At 49.9% G+C, this 14,371-nt stretch overlaps 1 protein-coding gene and 1 non-coding gene across 2 annotated transcripts in view; one reads left to right on the top strand and one right to left on the bottom strand.

Annotated features, from left to right (window-relative positions):
- Positions 1-14,371, bottom strand: part of LOC132583567 (dual specificity protein kinase CLK2-like) — a 116,696-nt gene that overhangs the window by 63,045 nt on the left and 39,280 nt on the right. The gene's annotated exons all lie outside the window — the stretch shown is intronic.
- TRNAA-GGC (transfer RNA alanine (anticodon GGC)) lies at positions 2,272-2,338 on the top strand. Its single transcript has one exon. It is a non-coding gene; the product is annotated as a tRNA-Ala (tRNA).

Here is a 14,371-nt window from a genome sequence, read left to right as displayed (position 1 = left end):
CCTTCCTTCCTTCCTTCCTTCCTTCGATGTTCATGTCTTATGGCTCTCAAACATCTGACCCTTATTCTGTGTGGCTCTTACATTAAACAAGTTTGGCCACCCCTGCTTTAGCCAATAGGTTTGTACAGAAACGGATAACGGTGCCGTTCCAAAATCATGTGCCGTCTCACTTTGATCCAGTTCTTTCCTCCAAGGTGCTCAGCGTGGCAGAGAAGGTTCTTCCCCCTCTATTTTTTCTCTTCGCGACAAACTCTTTGGTGGGAAGAGAGAAGGAGGGCCAAAGACAGGTGACAAACTTCTAAGGGTTTGGATGTGGGCCTGTCTGGCCCTTGTCTGAGGCTCTAACCACTAAGCATTCTGTTTTTGTTCAACAGTGAACCAGCCCTACTGTTTTAGAGGTAAATGGATTAGGGTTCCCAAGTCCAATTCAAGAAATATCTGGGGACTTTGGGGGTGGAGCCAGGAGATGTTAGGGGTGGAGCCAAGATCAAGGCTGTGACAAGCATAATTGAACTCCAAGGGAGTTCTGGCCATCACATTTTAAGGGACGGCACACCTTTTCAATTCCTTCCTTCCATAGGAAATAATGAAGGATAGGGGCACCTTCTTTTGGGGCTCATAGAATTGGACCCCCTGGGGGGTATTTTGGGGAGAGGCACTAGATGCTATACTGAAAATTTGGTGCCTCTACCCCAAAAAACAGGGGGCCCCCCCACAGAGCCCCAGATACCCGCAGATCAATTCTCCATGATTTTCTATGGGAATAAATCTCCATAGGGAATAACAGAGTTCCCAGCAGACATTTCCCTTCCCTCCTCCTGCTTTCTGACGACCCTGAAGCAGGGGGAGGGTCTCCAAACCAGGGGATCCCCTGCCCCCACCTGGGGATTGGCAACCCTAAAATGGATATATAAATACATGTGGATCCCCATCCTGTCACACCTAGCCCACATGGGGTCGTGGTTAAGAGAGGCAGACTCTAATCTAGAGAGCCAGGTTTGATTCTCCACTCCTCCTCCACATGAAGCCTATTGGGTGACCTTGGGCCAGTCCCAGTTCTCTCTAAGCTCTCTCAGCTCCACCTATCCCATGAGGTGCCTGTTGTGGGGAGAGGAAGGGAAGGAGATTATAAGACGCTTTGAGACACAAGAAGCCAGCTGGGTGACCTTGGGCCAGTCACAGTTCTTTTTGAGCTTTCTCACACGACAAGAACTCGCGGGCATTCGATGAAATTGCTGAGCAGAACGGATAAAAGGAAGTACTTCTTCACCCAAAGGGTGATTAACATGTGGAATTCACTGCCACATGAGGTGGTGTTGGCTGCAAGCATAGCCAGCTTCAAGAGGGAATTGGATGAACATCTGGAGCAGAAGTCCATCAGTGGCTATTAGCCACAGTGTATTGTTGGAACTCTCTGTCTGGGGCAGTGATGCTCTGTATTCTTGATGCTTTGGGGGGGGGGGGGCAAAGTGGAAGGGCTTCTAGCCCCACTTGTGAACCTCCTGATGGCACTTGGTGTGTTTTTTGTTTTTGGCCACTGTGTGACACAGAGTGTTGGACTGAATGGGCCATTGGCCTAATCCAACATGGCTTCTCTTATGTTCTTATGAGCTCTCTCAGCCCCACCTGCTTCACAAGGTGAAGATGTGGGGAGAGGAAGGGAAGTAAGCCACTTTGAGATTTATTAGGGTAGAGAAAAGCAGAGCATAAAGAACTATTCTTCTCTTCTACATCTAGTTTGACTCTCTGTCTCTACCCTGCATCTGCAAACACTGGCCTATTGTAGAGCACTGTAGTTTAATATTACATATTGATGATTTTTTATCCTATTTTTCATGTTTGATGTGTTTTGGTGTTCTATTTTTTATGTTCTATTTTTTTATGTGTTAGATCATTCAGGGGAGGGGGGGGAATCATCAAACAGAAATGATCCCAAAAGATAAGTGAGGATGTTGGGTTTGTTTTTTTTAACCAACTTTCATCCTTAATCATCTTTCCCTACACACACCTCTTCATCTGTCAGGGAATGTGCATCCCTTTGGCCCAGAGGCCCCTCTCAAAGAGCTGAGAAGTACCCAGTGCAAGAGGAATACAATCCACAACAGAAGACAGCCTCCACCACGGATGAAGAGGAGTATAAGCTGAAGGAAGCTCTAGCACACAAATGTCATCTGAAAGGGTAAGGGAAGAAGAAGGAGGAGGAGGAGGAGGAGGAGGAAGAAGAAGAAGGAAGGAAGAAGGAAGAAAGAAGAAGAAGGGACGGTGAGGGACGGTGGCTCAGTGGTAGAGCATCTGCTTGGCAAGCAGAAGGTCCCAGGTTCAATCCCTGGCATCTCCAACTAAAAGGGTCCAGGCAAATAGATGTGAAAAACCTTAGCTTGAGACCCTGGAGAGCCGCTGCCAGTCTGAATAGACAATACTGACTTCGATGGACCGAGGGTCTGATTCAGTAGAAGGCAGCTTCATGTGTTCAAAAGAAAGAAGGAAGAAGAAGGAGGAGGAAGAAGAAGAAGAAGAAGGAGACAATGGATTATTGTGTGTTTGTGTGTGTGCGTGTGTGTGATCGCACCTACAGAGTTGGAAGATGCCCCAGAGGCCATCTAGTCCAACCCCATGCTCAATGAAGGATCAGGTTAGAGCATCCCTGTCCAGTGTTTGTCCAGCCACTGCTTAAAAAAAAGAAGATATTGGATTTATATCCCGCCCTCCACTTGAAATCTCAGAATCTCAGAGAAGCTTACAATCTCCTTTATCTTCCTCCTCCACAACAGACCCCCTGTGAGGTGGGTGGGGCTGAGAGGACTCTCCCAGAAGCTGCCCTTTCAAGGACAACCTCTGTGAAAGCTATGGCTGACCCAAGGCCATTCCAGCAGTTGCAGTTGCAGGTGGAGGAGTGGGGAATCAAACCTGGTTCTCCCAGATAAGAGTCCACACACTCAAGCATTACACCAAACTGGCTCTGGAGGATCTCTGAACTGCAACGAAGGCAAACCGTAGACTCCAGTAGAAAGGAAGTTTGACTCTCGTGGCACCCGTCAGGAACACCATTGACTCCATTGGCGAAGTCGTGAACACTTGAAACCGCCTTGAACTGAGTCAGACCCTCGGTCCATCTAGGTCTGTGTTGTCTACTCAAGAGGGAAGCTCGCCGAGCTTGAATTTTGTGAAGCTGCACGGCTGTTTGAATGTATTAGTCGGGACCCCGAAAAGGAAAGTTTTCTTGTATGAGTGTGAATAATTAGACCAATAGAATTATCCTTAAGTGAAGTAAGACTGCCCGATGAAGGGCTGTGCTCTGAAACGTGCCAAGACATCCGGAAATCGCGTTGTATATCTCAGGAGGGTTCTATATATCAGATTATACCTATTTGGGAATATTACCAGCAAAATACCTGGAGGAGGATTTTCTGCCACATTTCAAGGTCATTGTTTATAACTGAGCCTTTGGGACTTTTGATACTCGTTATTGGTTTGTTATGCGTTGTTCATATTGTATAAATATTATTTGCATGATTTTGGAGCAATATTGAACACAGTTGCTTTGTAGTTATTTCTCAGGCTTTTCACTACTGTGTTTCCCTTTTTTTTCATTTGAGCAGTCTACTGAAGAAGAAGACGACTGCAGATTTATAACCTGCCCTTCTCTCTGAATCAGAGACACAGAGCGGCTTACAATCTCCTATATCTTCTCCCCTCAACAACAGACACCCTGTGGGGTGGGGTGGGGGCTGGAGAGGGCTCTCACAGCAGCTGCCCTTTCAAGGACAGAGACTCAGAGCGGCTTACAATCTCCTATATCTTCTCCCCTCAACAACAGACGCCCTGTGGGGTGGGTGGGGCTGAGAGGGCTCTCACAGCAGCTGCCCTTTCAAGGACAGAGACTCAGAGCGGCTTACAATCTCCTATATCTTCTCCCCTCAACAACAGACACCCTGTGGGGTGGGGGGGCTGGAGAGGGCTCTCACAGCAGCTGCCCTTTCAAGGACAGAGACTCAGAGCGGCTTACAATCTCCTATATCTTCTCCCCTCAACAACAGACACCCTGTGGGGTGGGGGGAGCTGGAGAGGGCTCTCACAGCAGCTGCCCTTTCAAGGACAGAGACTCAGAGCGGCTTACAATCTCCTATATCTTCTCCCCTCAACAACAGATGCCCTGTGAGGTGGGTGGGGCTGAGAGGGCTCTCACAGCAGCTGCCCTTTCAAGGACAGAGACTCAGAGCGGCTTACAATCTCCTATATCTTCTCCCCTCAACAACAGACACCCTGTGGGGGGGGGGCTGGAGAGGGCTCTCACAGCAGCTGCCCTTTCAAGGACAGAGACTCAGAGCGGCTTACAATCTCCTATATCTTCTCCCCTCAACAACAGACACCCTGTGGGGTGGGGGGAGCTGGAGAGGGCTCTCACAGCAGCTTCCCTTTCAAGGACAGAGACTCAGAGCGGCTTACAATCTCCTATATCTTCTCCCCTCAACAACAGACGCCCTGTGGGGTGGGTGGGGCTGGAGAGGGCTCTCACAGCAGCTTCCCTTTCAAGGACAGAGACTCAGAGCGGCTTACAATCTCCTATATCTTCTCCCCTCAACAACAGACACCCTGTGGGGTGGGGGGAGCTGAGAGGGCTCTCACAGCAGCTTCCCTTTCAAGGACAGAGACTCAGAGCGGCTTACAATCTCCTATATCTTCTCCCCTCAACAACAGACACCCTGTGGGGTGGGGGGAGCTGAGAGGGCTCTCACAGCAGCTGCCCTTTCAAGGACAGAGACTCAGAGCGGCTTACAATCTCCTATATCTTCTCCCCTCAACAACAGACACCCTGTGGGGTGGGGGGAGCTGGAGAGGGCTCCTACAGCAGCTGCCCTTTCATGGACAACCTCTGCCAGAGCTATGGCTGACCCGAGGCCAATCCAGCAGCTGCAAGTAGAGGACTGAGGAATTAAACTCGGTTCTCCCAGATAAGAGTTTGCGCACTTAGCCTCTACACCAAGACTGGCAGTGGCTTTCTAGACAATTTTGTAAATCATATTTTTGTAAATCATATTCCTATAAAATTAATAAAATTGTTTTTAAAAAAAGACTGGCATTGGCACTTTCACAGTACCTAACGGAGGGGTGTTGAACCCATTTTTTAATGAGGGCCGGATCTGACATAAATGAGACCTTGTTGGGCTGAACCGTGCAAGTTGTAAAATGTAATGCCAGGTAGCGGAGATACAAACTTTATACAGGATACAAACACAGTTAAAAGATTTTAAAAACAAAACAAAAGAAACCCCTAAAACGAAGAATGCTGGAAGTATTAGCACTCTTTCAATATGGTGGTCAGTATCAAAGCAAGCCCTCCCTCCGCCCCCCCCCCCACATCCTCCCCAAGAGAGGAGCCTCAGCCAATGGGGAAAATAGAGGCTTTGCTCTGTAGCTCCTGTGTGATTGAGAAATCCTGGCAAAGCAAAGACTTCTGGGGCACAGAAAGAAGCCAAAGAGAGGGAGAAGGAAGCAGACTTGCTCACAGGCTTGATAGGAGCCCTCCGGAGGCCTGATCCACCCCACAGGCCGCATGTTTGACACCTTTAACCTAATGAAGGGGTGGCCAAATTGCAGCTCGGGAGTCGCATTTGGCTCTTTCAAGCATATTGTGTGGCTCTCGAAGCCTCCACCGCCCCGTTGGCCGGCTTGGAGAACGCATTTAAAATACCCAAAAGGTATACTGGTCATGGATTGTTAAGTATCCAAACCAGCTCTTGGGTCCAGGAACCAATGGGGACCCATGCAGTGAAACAGCACAGACTGGAAAGCGATAGGCCCTGAATAGCTTCAGCGATAATACCCTGGGTGACCGCCTTCAGCTCTCAATCCAGACAGAGCTTTTATTTTTTGTAGCAGGAACTCCTTTGCATATTAGGCCGCACCCCCCTGACGTAGCCAATCCTCCTGGACCTTACAGTAGGCCTTGTTCTAAGAACCCTGTAAGCTCTTGGAGGATTGCCTACATCAGGGGTGTGTGGCCCAGGGATGGAATTCTAGCAGGAGCACCTTTGCATATTAGGCCGCACCCCCCCTGACGTAGTCAATCCTCCTGGAGCTTACAGTAGGCCCTGTTCTAAGAACCTTGTAAACTCTTGGAGGATTGGCTACAGAAGGGGTGCGTGGCCTAATAGGCAAAGGTGTTCCTGTTACCAAAAAAAGCCCTGATTCCAGGGAACTTTTCCGAGGCGCCCTACATAGAGCGTATTATGTTCATCCCATCTGGGTGTCACCAAGGCATGAGTCACTGCTGCCTAATCTTTGTCCAGGAAAGGACATGACTGACACACTGAAGGGGGCAGGCTTCGGCCAAGCAGTGCTGGACCCCAGAGCACATGAAAGCTGGGAGCTGCATCTTAAGGTGGGTGACCCCCCCGCCAATCCTCCAAAAGGATTAGTCAAGTAATCTTCCCACTGTCCCAGTAATCTAGATTACTGTAATGCCCTCTACGTGTGACGGCCTCTGGAAGGTGTTCAGAATCTGCAGTAGGTACAAAACGCAGCTGCCGTAGCGCTGATCCGGATGGGCAGGAAGAAGCACCACTAGCCACGGCGACTTCCTCATTCACAAGTAATAAGACTCTGGGTCCCAGAGTCAGGAGGTAATGTCAGGGGAAAGCTTCGGCCTCTCTACCCTGTTCTTGGCCTTCATAAGAGAAGCCATGTTGGATCAGGCCAATGGCCCATCCAGTCCAACACTCTGTGTCACACGGTCGCCAAAAAAACAACATCAGGAGGTCTGTCAGTGGGTCCAGGACATAAGAAGCCCTCACCCTGTTGCCCTCCCCCCAAGCACCAAGAATACAGAGCATCACTTGCCCCAGACAGAGAGTTCTATCTCTACCCTGTGGCTAATAGCCACTGATGGACCTCTGCTCCGTATGTTGATCCAGTCCCCTCTTGAAGATGTTTATGGTTGTAGCCGCCACCACCTCCTGTGGCAGTGAATTCCACATTAATCACCCTTTGGGTGAAGAAGTACTTCCTTTTATTTATTCTAACCCAACTCCTCAGCAATTTCGAGTGCCCACAAGTTCTTGTATTGTGAGAAAGGGAGAAAAGTCCTTCTTTCTCTACCTTCTCTATCCCGTGCATAATCTTGTAAATCTCTATCATGTCACCCCTCAGTCGTCGTTTCTCCGAGCTAAAGAGCCCCAAGCGCTTTAACCTTTCTTCATAGGCCCTCCAGAGAAACTGGCTGCCCGTGGTGTGAGATAAGATGCTGGACAAGACGGACCACTGGTCTGATCCAGCAGGGCTCTTGTTATCAAGGGAAGGCCTTGGCCTATATGCCCTGTTGTTGGCCCTCCTGAGGAACTGGCTGCCCACTGTGTGAAAGATCAGATGCTGGACTAGATGGACTATTGGTCTGATCCAACAGAAGAAGAAGATATGGATTTATATCCCGCCCTCCACTCCGAAGAGTCTCAGAGCGGCTCACAATCTCCTTTACCTTCCTCCCCCACAACAGTCACCCTGTGAGGTGGGTGGGACTGGAGAGGGCTCTCACAGCAGCTGCCCACTACCCCAAACTGGCTCTCTATTGGATGTATATCCTGCCCTTCACTCTGAATCTCAGAGTGGCTCACAATCTCCTTTCCCTTCCTCCCCCACAACAGACACCCTGTGAGGTGGGTGCCCTTTCAAGGACAGAGTCTCAGAGCGGCCTACAATCTCCTTTCCCTTCCTCCCCCACAACAGACACCCTGTGAGGTGGGTGGGGCTGGAGAGGGCTCTCAAAGCAGCTGCCCTTTCAAGGACAACCTCTGCCAGAGCTATGGCGGACCCAAGGCCATGCTAGCAGGTGCAAGTGGAGGAGTGGGGAATAAAACCCGGTTCTCCCAGATAAGAGTCCACACATTTAACCACTACACCAAACCGGCTCTCCACACCAAACCGACTCTGCTTTGCATGCAGAAGTCCCCAGGTTCAATCCCTGGCATCTCCAGTTTAAAAGGTCAGGCATCAGGTGATGGGAAAGACCTCTGCCTGAGACCCTGGAGAGCCGCTGCCAGTCTGAGCAGACAACGCTGACACTGATGGACCAGAAAGGTATGATTCAGTATACGGCAGCTGCCACAGGCTGCGGCTCAGTGGCAGAGCATCTGCTTGGCGTGCAGAAAGCCCGGCTGCATCTCTCGTCCCTCATCTGTGAAACCTGCGGCCACAAATCACTCCGAAGAATCTCACCACCAACGCGTAAGGCAGACATTGGAGACAGATCCGGGTGGGCAGCCGTGTTGGTCCGAAGCAGTAGAACAAAGCAGGAGGCAAGCAGTACCTTTAAGACCAACAAATTTTTATTCAGAACGGAAGCTTTCGTGTGCTCTAAGCACACTTCATCAGGCGAGGCTTACATTCTGAATAAAACTTTCTGGGTCTTAAAGGCGCTACTTCACTCCTGCTTTGCAGACATTGCAGATCGCTGCACATGTGCGAGAAGGAGCGACGATCACAAGGGACCCCTGGTGGGCTCCCAAAGAGTCTCTAGACCAGGGGTGCCGAACTCATTTTTCTGAGGGTCGGATCTGACATAAATGAGACCTTGTCGGGCCGGGCCATGGGTGTCATAAAACGTAATGCCAGGTAGCAGAGATATAAACCTTATAAAGGACACAAACACAAAGATTTTTTTAAAAACAAAATATGCTTAAAAGATGAGCACTCTTGCAATATTTCGTTTATTTAACCGTCTCTGATGACTGACACCTCTTGCTCGGAATTATTGCATCAAAATCTAGAGACAATGTCTGTGCTGCAGCAATCTTGAGTATGCTGTTCAGGGGTTGTTCGGGAGGGTGAGTTGCAAACTTACTTCTGATTTAGTGACATTCATTACAGAAATCTAAGGGTCAGTGCTTTGAGCCTATGACCCAGGGGGAAACATGAATGGCTGGGCATTGTGAGCTTTTGTACTTAAGTTCCTTCAGGGGTTGGTCAGCAAATGGAGAAAATAGAGGCTTGGCTCAATAGCTCTGCTGTGCGATTGAGAGAGCCTGGCAAAACAAGCTATTCCTCCCCTCTTCCTTCCCAAGGGAGGAGCCTCAGCCAGTGGAGAAAACCGAGGCTTTGCTCTATAGCCCCTGTGCAATTGAGCACCCCTGGCAAAGCAAGCTGTGATGCAGAAGGAAGCAAGACAGAGAGAAGGAAGTAGATGGCACTGAGTTGCTTGCGGGCCTGATAAGAGCCCTCTGGGGGCCTGTTCAGCCCTCGGGCCACACGTTTGACACCCCTGCCCTAGATCCTGGGAAATGAGTTGTCCACTGGTGACACACAACGCTCGGCCCTCCCCTCGCCAATACAAATCTTGGCTCACAAAACAGAACATCCAAAGAGGGAGTCTCCTGTCTGATTCAATTGATCAATGCCTGCGTGTTAGAGCCAACGGACGCAGGGGCTTAGACGACTGTGAACAGATTGTTGAGTAAGCTGAAGGACATTGGGACTAGGACAAATCGTGACAGGTGTGACCCAGCCGTGGATCCTAAGCTCCTTACCGAGAAAAGAGGGCAGAGAGAACTCAACAACATACGTGAGCATGTTTTGATGAAGGAGCGAGGTGAGGGGGAGGGGAAGCAATGTACTCTCAGTGCCTGCATACAAGCTATAGATCAGGGGTGGTCAGATTGCAACTTGGGAGCCACATGTGGCTCTTTCACGCATATTGAGCGGCTCTTAAAGCTCCCACCATTCTGTCAGCCAGCTTGGAGAAGGCACTTGTGTCTTTAAATTGCTTTGCCAAGCCAGCTGGCAGCTTGGAGAATGCATTTGAAGTTAAAGTTGCTTTCTTTCCACCTCTCTCCCCCCCCATCTTGCTACTCTCACACATCTGACGGTCATGTCTTGCGGCTCTCAAACATCTGACGTTTATTCTATATGGCTCTTGCGTTAAGCAAGTTTGGCCACCCCTGCTAGAGATATTCTGCCCTATACAGATGAGGGTAAAAACTCTCACCCGGCCCAGAGACTTTCTTTTTTTCAAGAAAAAACCCTCTTGGCTGTCGAAACAACAGGCACAGGAAATCTGCTCACTCTGTTATTTCTCTCCCCGCCAAACAAAACGGAATTTAAAAAAAAAACAAAAACCACTGAAGTGCATACAGAAACTGGGGTTATACACGGCCCTGGCAGAGATATTTGAACACAGCATGGGGTAAATTTTGCTTTACCATTCTTGCAACGCTGGAGTTCTCCAGTCACAGACTACTCCGAAACCAGCACGATGCGCAAGTCCTGGCTTCAAATCGCTACTCTGCCAAGAAGCTCAAAGGTAACTTTTAGTCAATTCAGTCTTAGTCTAAATCAGAGGTGGCCAAACTGTGGCTCTTTCAGACACATTGTGTGGCTCTCCACCACCCTGTGGGCTGGCATGAAGAAGGCATTTGTCTCTTTAAATAACTTCTCCAAGCCTAGCCAGCCAGCAATTTGGGAAATGTTTTAAAGCTAAAGTTGCTTTCTTTCCATGTCTTCCTTCCTCCTCCCTCCATGTATTTTCCTTCCTTCCTGCTCTCAATCATCGGACGTTCATGTCTTGCAGCTCTCAGACATCTGACCTTCGTGACTAAAAATCGTGTGATGTTTCTTCTATGCGGCTCTTGCGTTAAGCAAGTTTGGCAGCACGGGTCTAACTTTACACAGGGAGGGACGGTGGCTAAAAAGGGCCCAGGCAAATAGACGTGAAAAACCTCCGCTTGAGACCCTGGAGAGCCGCTGCCAGTCTGAGCAGACAAGACTGCCTTTGATGGACCGAGGGTCTGATCCGGTAGAAGGCAGCTTCATTTAGGGGAGGGACGGTGGCTCAGTGGTAGAGCATCTGCTTGGGAAGCAGAAGGTCCCAGGTTCAGTCTCCAGCATCTCCAACTATAAAGGGTCCAGGCAAATAGGTGTGAAAAACCTCAGCTTGAAACCCTGGAGAGCCGCTGCCAGTCTGAGTAGACAAGACTGACTTTGATGGACCGAGGGTCTGAATCAGTATGAGGCAGCTTCATAGGTTCATATGTTGTGATGACTCTGATGCAGTTTGGGCTCCTTTCAGTGAATTAGGTTTCTTTCTTCCCCGTGAAGTATTTGAATGTATCTGGTATAAGGAGGCTAGAGAGGAACACATCAAGCCACTTCTGTCCCAGCAAAAGCTTCTCCTGGATATTTTAGTTACTACATTTGTAATGGATTCACATCCAGCAAATATCTTTTTGTTAGCTCATCTTCTTGCTCGGGCAGTGAGAGTTCAAGCAGCCTGTTACGAGGCGTAACAGAAGCCGTGTTGGATCGGGCCAATGGCCCATCCAGTCTAACACTCTGTGTCCCACAGTGGCCAAAACCCAGGGGCCCCCAGGCCATCCACCAGCGGGGCCAGAACTCCAGAAGTCACCCCCCCCACCCCACTGTTGCCCCCGAGCTACATCCCCTCCCCCTCCTGGAGAGCCAGTTTGGTGTAGTGGTTAAGTGTGCGGACTCTTATCTGGGAGAACCGGGTTTGATTCCCCACTCCTCCACTTGCACCTGCTAGCATGCCCTTGGGTCAGCCATAGCTCTGGCAGAGGTTGTCCTTGAAAGGGCAGCTGCTGTGAGAGCCCTCTCCAGCCCCACCCACCTCACAGGGTGTCTGTTGTGGGGGAGGAAGGTAAAGGAGATTGTGAGCCACTCTGAGACTCTTCGGAGTGGAGGGCGGGATAGAAATCCAATTTCTTCTTCTTAGTTTCAAAACAAAGCAACATTTGCTGCCACTCTTTCTGAGAGTTAAAGAAGAATGTAAGAGCAAAGGAGAAGGCATGCTGGATCAGACCAATGGTCCATCCCGTCCAGCAATGAGTCACACAGTGGCCAAAGCCCAGGTGCCATCAGGAGGTCCGCCAGCAGGGCCAGAACTCCAGAAGCCCTCCCACCCTTGCACCCCAACCACTGAAAATACAGAGCATCCCTGCCCCAGACATAAGAGAAGCCATGTTGGATCAGGCCAGTGATTCATCTAGTCAAACATTGTGTCACCCAGGAGGTCTACCAGCGGGGCCAGAACCTCACTGTGGGCCACCAAGCACCAAGGATACAGAGCATCACTGCCCCAGGCAGAGGGTTCCATCTATACCTTGAGACTAAGAGCCACTGATCGACCTCAGCTCCATGTTGATCCAGTCCCCTCTTAAAACTGTACTTGTAGCCCCCACCACTTCCTGCAGCAGTGGATTCCGTGTGTTCATTACCCTTTGGTGAATTCCACGTATTGAGTAATCTTAGGGGGTTGGACTAGACGACCCTGGAGGTCCCTTCCAACTCTATGATTCCGCATCTCTAACACGGTATGGTCTGCCCTCTTAAGCTTGAATTCTTTTTTTTAAATTCCTAGCAGGGATTGATGGGATACCACTCAAGACCCGTAGGTCAGAGAAATAGAGGAAAGGCAAACAGATAAGTTTTGTTTCTCTCAAAGTACACGACACTCAAAGTAAGCTTGCGCCAAGCCCGCCTTCTTCCCTGTCCATAAGCTGTTCCTAAATTCCTGTTCTGGGAGCAGCGGGACTGCTCAGCAACTGGGAAACTTGGGTTCAAACCCCACGCTTGGTCATGAAGTTCATTGGGTGGGGCAGCAGCAAAAACTCAATCCAGCCTACCTCGCTGGGTTCCCAAGATTACAAAAGCCCTCTCATCCAACCCAGGTTGTCCACTTGATTACACGAGCATCTCGGAAGCTATGCAGGACTAGAGTTGGTTAGTATTTGAATGGAAGACTATAAAGAATGCCCGAGGTTGCTTTGTACAGGCAAGCCAGGGCAAACCACCACCTCTGGCCTTGAAAACCCCCAGGGCTTACGAGACTATGCACGGGATGGAGAAGGAAGAGAAAGAAGTACTTTTCTCCCTTTCTTACAATATGAGAACTTGTAGTGAAATTGCTGAGCAGTTGGGTTAGAACGGATAAAAGGGTGATTAACACATAGAAATCACTGCCACAGGAGGTGGTGGCAGCTACATGCATAGATGGCTTCAAGAGGGGATTGGATAACCATAGGGAGCAGAGGTCAAACAGTGGCTCTTAGCCACAGTGTATTGTTGGAACTCTCTGTCTGGGGCAGTGATGCTCTGTATTCTTGGTGCTTGGGGGGGGGCAATGGTGGGAGAGCTTCTAGTGTCCTGGCCCCACGTGGGTTTTCTGGCCACTGTGTGACACAGAGTGTTGGACTGGATGGGCCACTGGCCTGACCCAGCGTGGCTTCTCTTATGTTCTTATGGCCACTGTGTGACACAGATTGTTGGACTGGATGGGCCATTGGCCTGACCCAGCATGGCTTCTCTTCTGTTCTTATGGCCACTGTGTGACACAGAGTGTTGGACTAAATGGGCCATTGGCCTGATCCAACATGGCTTCTCTTATGTTCTTATGGCCACTGTGTGACACAGAGTGTTGGACTGGATGGGCCACTGGCCTGATCCAACATGGCTTCTCTTATGTTCTTATGGCCACTGTGTGACACAGAGTGTTGGACTGGATGGGCCATTGGCCTGGCCCAGCATGGCTTCTCTTCTGTTCTTATGGCCACTGTGTGACACAGAGTGTTGGACTAAATGGGCCACTGGCCTGATCCAACATGGCTTCTCTTATGTTCTTATGGCCACTGTGTGACACAGAGTGTTGGACTGGATGGGCCATTGGCCTGGCCCAGCATGGCTTCTCTTCTGTTCTTATGGCCACTGTGTGACACAGAGTGTTGGACTAAATGGGCCACTGGCCTGATCCAACATGGCTTCTCTTCTGTTCTTATGGCCACTGTGTGACACAGAGTGTTGGACTAAATGGGCCACTGGCCTGATCCAACATGGCTTCTCTTATGTTCTTATGGCCACTGTGTGACACAGAGTGTTGGACTGGAGGGGCCATTGGCCTGATCCAACATGGCTTCTCTTATGTTCTTATGGCCACTGTGTGACACAGAGTGTTGGACTGGAGGGGCCATTGGCCTGATCCAACATGGCTTCTCTTATGTTCTTATGGCCACTGTGTGACACAGAGTGTTGGACTGGATGGGCCACTGGCCTGACCCAGCGTGGCTTCTTTTATGTTCTTATGGCCATCATAAGGTGGCCGTGATATGACAGTGCTTTCTCCCACAACTTTCCCTTTCCTAGCTTGCACTGGCAGCCGTTTTGAGAGAACGGACACTCCTCCCTCTGCACACGTACAAGACGGGCAGCTGTGCTTGTCTGTGGCAGAAGAAAAGAGCAAGAGTCCAGTAGCAGTCCTTGAAGACCAACGCATTTTGTGGCAGGGGATGAGCTGTCGTGAGTCACCGCTGCCTTCATCCGTGATTCACGAAATCTCTTCCCCTGCCGCAGATGTTAGTCTTTAAGACGCTCC

The sequence above is a fragment of the Heteronotia binoei genome, chromosome 1, assembly GCF_032191835.1.
Source record: "Heteronotia binoei isolate CCM8104 ecotype False Entrance Well chromosome 1, APGP_CSIRO_Hbin_v1, whole genome shotgun sequence".
NCBI classification, from domain to species: domain Eukaryota; kingdom Metazoa; phylum Chordata; class Lepidosauria; order Squamata; family Gekkonidae; genus Heteronotia; species Heteronotia binoei.
The sequence above is the reverse complement of the archived record's forward strand: the minus strand, read 5'-3'. Positions and strand labels throughout refer to the sequence as shown.